Below are 7,199 nucleotides of genomic sequence, written 5' to 3'. Positions count from 1 at the left end.
CCCGGGGCCCAGGTCTCTGCCGAGTTTGGGGCTTGTGGCTTTAAAGCCCTAGGAGGAGAAGCGTTTGGAAATTTTAGTCTCAGAAAAATAATAATAAAAACTAGAATGTAAAGTTAGTGAACTAACTTTGATGTTGGCTTGGCCTTGGGCCAAAAGAGCCACTGTACTTGTGTGTCCAACCTTCTTGAGCTCCCTTGGTGGAAAAAAAAACTTCCAACAGTATTTTTCAATGGACCCTTGCTGTTTTCTGTTCCAATAAAAAGCCTTGGTTATGACAACAGTTTCAACAGCTTTGGCTAGCTGTATGCGAAATAAGTCATGCCTTTTCCCCCTGTTTGCTATTTCCCAGTCCTCTAACTGAAGTGTTGTATGCAACAACACAGAAGGTAAAAGAAACAATGTGGTTTAAGTCAAGGTGAAAATTGATATGAAAATAGATAAGTAATATAGCTTCTTTTCTTCACTTTATGTGTGATAACTTGAGAAATATGTTGTCAATACTATTAAAATAAGAAAAAAAACGTAATGGTACTTAGGAGATTACAGTTTTTGCATAAATACAATATTGGGCTTTATTAAAGTTTATGAAAATAGAATGCATGTATATGCATTTTATACTTATGCACATAAATGGAACATTTTAAAATCTTTGAACAGATATTGAAGTATTTTCTATCCTGTGGCGCCATCGTGTGGACAACATTAGCATTGTGGCCTTCATTTCTGAACAACATCATTATGAAAGGGGCCAAAATTTTATGAATGATTACAAATATTTAATGATTAGTTCACTGATAATATACCCACATTAAAATCGAATTTACTGATTCTGTATCTTATTTCATGCTTTAAGAGTTTATTTTTCAACTTACATTTTTAAGCAGTGATGAATGATAACTATGTGAGTTGCTAAATTGTATTTTGCAATTACAATACATAAACTATATAATGATGACAAAATTACAACAGTTATTGTTTTCAATAATATTTACTATTGACAATACAAAATATAGACACAAAAAAAAAAAGCTTCCAAAAAAAATAATTTGTCCGTTCTTGCAGCGAAAAGCCAGAATCAGCGTCCTCTGTAACTCGAGAGATCGATGCAATGTCTTTTTCTGGCCTAAGACAAAAAAATATCTCACAAGCACTCATTTCCCTGCTGAAAAAAACAATAGAAACCATTACAGAATTTGTAATGGTTTTAATGGTTCTAATGGGAATTCTAATGGTTTTAATGGACACTGTAATGGTCTCTGTTGGTCTCTATTGGTAATTTGCTTTCTTCTATTGGTGGCATGTATTGTCTATTGGATACTATTAAGGACCAACAGAACACCTTTGGAAACTTCTGGTGGTATCTACTGGACACCAGTAGAAACCATTATGACTCCAATAAATTAAGTGGTTTCTTTGGAAAACTGTAATGGTCTTAGTGGGTAGGCTAGACTGCTGAAAATAAAAAATAAAAAAAAATAAATGAACACACAAACAATAGAAACCATTACAGAATTTGTAATGGTTTTAATGGTTCTAATGGGAATTCTGTTGGTTTTAATGGACATTGTAATGGTCCCTATGGGTCTCTATTTGTAATTTGCTTTCTTTTATTTGTGGCATTGTCTATTGGATACCGTTAAGGAAACTTCTGCTGGTACCCAGCACCAGACGTCATGTGGACATCGTTTTTTTTTTTTTTTTTTTTTGCTAAATCTCGGCCCGTCATGGCCTTCTTTTAGATCAAAAATTGACGTTGAAAGTTGGTTTCTTTGCTTGTTTCGTCGGATTTGGTCCAAATTTTGCCCTAAACTCAGCAATGGTCTTTGTTTTGTCTGTCTGATTTGGTTCAAATATAGCCCCAAAATCTATGTTTAATATTAGGTTTTGTTTGGTCCATCTGATTTGGTCCAAATTTAGGCCAAAATAAATGTTGAAATAACAGTGAAATTCTGCGTGACTTCTACGTGCTGTAATGGGCGCGCGCGCTGAACTGGAGCGGAGGACGTCACCATGGAAACGAGGCGGCAGCCCAACCGTCAAGCAGCTGAACGCTGACTCTCAATGTGGTTTTCACTATTGTTTTTTAGGTAAGTTTCGTCTATATAATTACACAAATAGTACATTAAAGTGTTTCTGACACTTTATTTCATGTAAATGATACGCTTCCGTTTAATATTTACTTTATAGAAAAGGTTTAGTGTTGTCAGAAAAAGTCCGTTAGCATCTCCACTGTAAGGCTAACTAAAAGAGGTAACGATAAACTTGAGCTCTTATTTATTAAGTTTGGGCTTTTAATGTCATCTTATGTGTAGATGAGCGCTCTCTCGCTCTCTCTCTCTCACATACTCTCTCTCTCTGTATATATATATATCTCAACGGATGAATGGAAGTAAGCTAATTAATTTAACCTAAAAGTATGCACTGTACAGTTAACGTTACATCACTTACAATGGGCTGAAACCTTCAGGTTTTGATCTTTCATAGTAAACACATAAATACCACTTGTTCTGTTATTTCAGAAGTGCCAGAAAAGAAAAAAAAAACCTCTATGACACAGGAGATGTTCCTGATTTTAACATTTCTGAAGGGAGATAATGAAAACACAGACACACACACACACACACACACACACACATATATATATATATATATGTGTGTGTGTGTGTGTGTGTGTGTGTGTGTGTGTTTGTTTGCTTGTTAGTTATTTTGATGTCCACGCTGTAGGAGCATTACTAAATTAGTAAAACTAAAATGTTTAAAATATATTTTTTGTATATATTCTGTCAATTATTATTTTTCTTTTCTGCACTTCACCTCTGCTATAGTTTATTTATAATAAACCTGTCATTGTATAATGAATATTGTTGTCTCTGTGACAGTATGCTTATGTTCCTAGATTCTTCCATGCTGATGGCTGTGCTCTAGAGTCATATCTCCTGTCGAAGAACATTTTTAGACATTATGAACCATGAAAAGTAAGCAATTCCTCAAACATACACTACCATTCAAAAATGTAAGGGTCAGATTTGTAAAAATAAATATTTTATGCTCAACACTGCTGCATTTATTTGATTAAAATACAGTTAAATAGTAATATTGTGAAATTACCATTTTATAACTATTTTCTATTTCAGTATGTTTTAAAAAGTGATCAAAGCTGAATTTTCAGCATCATTACTCCAGTCTCCAGTGTCACATAATCCTTCAAATATTAGTCCATTCTAATAAAGTGCAAGAAGCTCTTACAAATATTAATGTAAAAAGTAATTTTTTCCTTTGGTGATTTGTATTGTATACCCAGAATGCAATGCACAATGAAGTAGATTCCCATTCTCTAACTCCAAGCTACACACTCTCACACCGTGTCTACACTGGACGCACCAAAGTGACTGTTGAAAATCATTTTAACTTTGTCAGTACATCATAAATAGAAAGAGGCATCAGTTTACCGTCTGTGATTTGTTGTGTCGTGCCGTGCCACATCCAGTGTAGAGAGCATTACTGATTATAATAGGCTCTGTTGTATTTTGTTGTGCCGTCCAGTGTAGACACAGTGTTAGACCTCTTATTAAATATCATTACATATGATTCATGTATGATGCCATTCATCACTGATAGATCTTTTCTATTTCATCGATAAACCACAAGGTAACTGTAACATATTTAAACAATATTAATAAGAATAAATAAAAATGCATCTGTGACTTACTGTAATATTGCTTCTTATTTTTCAGTGGGTTGAAAGTTCTTATTAAACACATAGCTTTATTCTCATCTCTGTGCATTTTCAGACGTTGTGCATATTTCTGAATCAAATTTTTTTAACTTTTTAACATAATATTGGTTGTCTTCTCTTTTGTCAGAGTTTAGCTCCAACCCCAGTTAAGCAGATCGGGGCAGCTGATCAAGGATCACCAGAAACTCTGCAGAACATTGGTCCTAAAGCCCAGGACTGGACACCAGTGTTGTAAGTCATTAATCTAGAAGTCATCCTGCCTCTTTGAAGTGTCATGTTCAGAATATATTACAGGAGATCTCTCATTGTCTCTTAAGGTCCACTTACATGCAGAGTTTTGCTCCAACCTGCATTGCACCTGAACACATTAATCAAGGTCTTCAGTTTTACCAACTATTAGTGTTGTCACGGTACCAAAATTTCAGTATTCGGTACCAGTACCAGTGAAAATCCATTGTACTCGGTACCAATTTCAGTACCAAAGCAAAACACAGAAACATGCTAATTAATTTTTTATTATTATTATTATTATTATTATTAGCTGCACTTATACTAACAATTAACACTTATACTAACAATTAACTAACAAAACAGCGTTCATTTCAATCCGACATTCAAATGTTTATCAGGATATATATACACAATTATATATATCCTGATAAACATACACAGAATGACAGTCAATCTCTGATCTTTATTGAACTGCTTTTATAGTTTTAATAATTACTTTATTTGTAATGAACACAATAAAGGGATTTTACAATGGATTATTTGTTTTCTTTACTTGAATGCTTTTGTTCAGATGTAAAATAAAAAGTGAATTATTATTAAGAAAAGCACTGCAGGAAAAGATGTTGCTCTGTGATTTTGCTTTGGAACCTTTAGAAAACTTTAACCTCATAACCTGCTTTTTCTCAAAATTGACTTTGCCAACTCTTTCAACTTCAAACTGGTGTAGCTCAGTAATTTTTTGTCAGATTTCAACAAATTATACATCATTTTGAAGGACTATTAATGAGAATAATAATAATAATAAATAAAAAAACTCATTTTTGCTCATTGTGACTTATTTTGGCAGCACAGGTCACACATGCTACTTAATTTCCACTTGAGAGTGGTCAGATTTAAAGTCTGAGATTAGTCCATCAGTTCTTGAATTTCAATTTGTTTATGTGTGTGTGTGTGTGTGTGTGTGTGTGTTTTTGAAACAAGAGTGTCTGTCTCAGAAGCTGAAGAAAAGAGGCCACACCTCAGAGGAAATAAGCGCCTCCTAAGTGTACGGAAATACCTGGCTGAGAAGATCAGTGACATAAACCAGATAAAACTCTCAGTGGTAAGTATTTACATATCCATATCTGGATGTAATTACTACAACCTCTTATATGATTTGAAGTGAATAGAGACTATGTACCATAAAAAGTAGACAATGTAATTATTCAAGACTATTTGTGACCCTGGACCACAAAACCAGTTATACGGGTAATTTTTTAAAAAAATTAGATTTTTATATCAATAATATTAAGAATTAATTTTCCATTGATGTATGATTTGTTAGGAGGACAATATTTGTCTGAGATACAACTATTTGAAAATCTGAAATCTGAGGGTGCAAAAAAATCCAAAGCAAAGCATTTTATTAATCAAAAATTAAGTTTTGATACATTTATGGTAGGAAATTTACAAAATATATTCATGGAACATGATCTTTACTTAAAATCCTAATGATTTTTGGCATGAAAGAAAAATCGATAATTTTGTCCCATACAATGTTTTGTTGTCTATTGCTATAAATAAACCCCAGCAACTTAAAACTGCTTTTGTGCTCCAGGGACACATTTATTCACTCACTCATAACAACAAACAACACTGAACTACACCTAAACCATTGAGATATTCAACACAGCGGACAATAATTAATGACAATATGCATCTATTAAAGCAGCGCATAAGATAAAATAAAAATGATCTGCTTTAAAAAATGTGTCCATTACACATTTTATAAACATAAAATGTGTAATGGACAAAAGTTTATATCTGTCAAGAATTTGAATCTGCTCAAAGTGCCCCAAAGTGTTGGACGAATTTAATCATGATGATGTTTTGTCAACAACTAAGTTTTTGCAACTTTTTTGAGATTGCCATATAAATATATGTATGGATAATCTCACATACTGGTAATGTGGTTTAAGTGGTACATTGTCCTTACAAATTTTCCTTCTCTTTTGCAGGTCTAAGACAGCTACAATGAAGCCACAAATGCAGTTCATAGTTCCTGCATTTCTATAATGCATTAATGAATAACAATAATTAAAAAAAAATGTAATGTCAAGGTTTTGTGTTAATTCCAGCTATGTTGAGTATTCTGTGAATAATTTTGATTTTAGGTGCATATTCTTAATTCTTTGCAAAACAACCTGAACTGTTTGCTATTGAAAGGTTGGTATGTAGTTTAAATAAAAATGATATTCTTGACAAAAACCTGTGTATAGTTGTATTAATAATTTAAATTATTTAATTAATCAATGGCCTAATTACCAGCTATCAGGTAAACATTCAAATCAGAACCAATACAAAACTGCAACGGAAACCATTAAATATTTGCAAATAAAAACCAATAGAAACTTGTAATGGAACCATCAGAACCAATACAAAACTGTGATGGAAACCATTAAATATGTGCAAATAAAGACCAATACAAACTTGTAATGGAACCATCAGAACCAATACAAAACTGTGATGGAAACCATTAAATATGTGCAAATAAAAACCAATAGAGACTTGTAATGGAACCATCAGAACCAATACAAAACTGTGATGGAAACCATTAAATATGTGCAAATAAAGACCCATACAAACTTGTAATGGAACCATCAGAACCATTACAAAAATGTGATGGAAACCATTAAATATGTGCAAATAAAGACCAATACAAACTTGTAATGGAACCATCAGAACCATTACAAAACTGTGATGGAAACCATTATGTGCAAATCGTGACTAATACAAATTTGTAATGGAAACCTATACAAACCAATAAATCCTAATGGAATATGACCAAAAAAAACTAACCAATGGAAACCATTATATAATGGATTCAAATTGAAACTACTGAATTAATGAATTTCACTTGCAAAATTTCACCAATGGTAAGTTGTAATGGTTTCTATTGTTTTTTTCAGCAGGGTTTAATCTCTATAATATATTCTTCTAATTGTTTTGTACTGATTCACTGGAGAGTTTTAATGTAAAAGGCTGTAGTTTCAGTATGTAGACCTTTTTCCCGAATGCCAGTGTTGAAGTCTCGAGCCGTCAGAGAGTCTGCTGCAACATCATTCAATTTCACCATATACAAGCTCACAAAAATCTGAATTTAGCCGTTGGTGTGTTCTCATGGGTGGATTGTGTGCAATCGCTGTAATATTGTATTTTTAAAAGGTCTTAAACAGGAATAAAGTCGTTTGTT

General features: G+C 32.9%; 1 long non-coding RNA gene across 2 annotated transcripts; it reads left to right on the top strand.

Annotated features, from left to right (window-relative positions):
• The first annotated feature begins 1,258 nt into the window (after positions 1-1,258).
• LOC109086376 lies at positions 1,259-6,182 on the top strand. 2 transcript variants are annotated; one of them, XR_006154866.1, is made up of 5 exons: positions 1,259-2,087; positions 2,880-2,975; positions 3,864-3,967; positions 4,949-5,069; positions 5,965-6,182. It is a non-coding gene; the product is annotated as an uncharacterized LOC109086376 (long non-coding RNA). The 2 variants fall into 2 exon arrangements; XR_006154865.1 differs by having other exon boundaries at positions 1,260-2,087; positions 2,897-2,975.
• Positions 6,183-7,199: the final 1,017 nt, after the last annotated feature.

The sequence above is a fragment of the Cyprinus carpio genome, chromosome B5 (genome assembly GCF_018340385.1).
Source record: "Cyprinus carpio isolate SPL01 chromosome B5, ASM1834038v1, whole genome shotgun sequence".
Taxonomy (NCBI): domain Eukaryota; kingdom Metazoa; phylum Chordata; class Actinopteri; order Cypriniformes; family Cyprinidae; genus Cyprinus; species Cyprinus carpio.
This window is presented reverse-complemented; position numbering and strand designations above follow the sequence as displayed.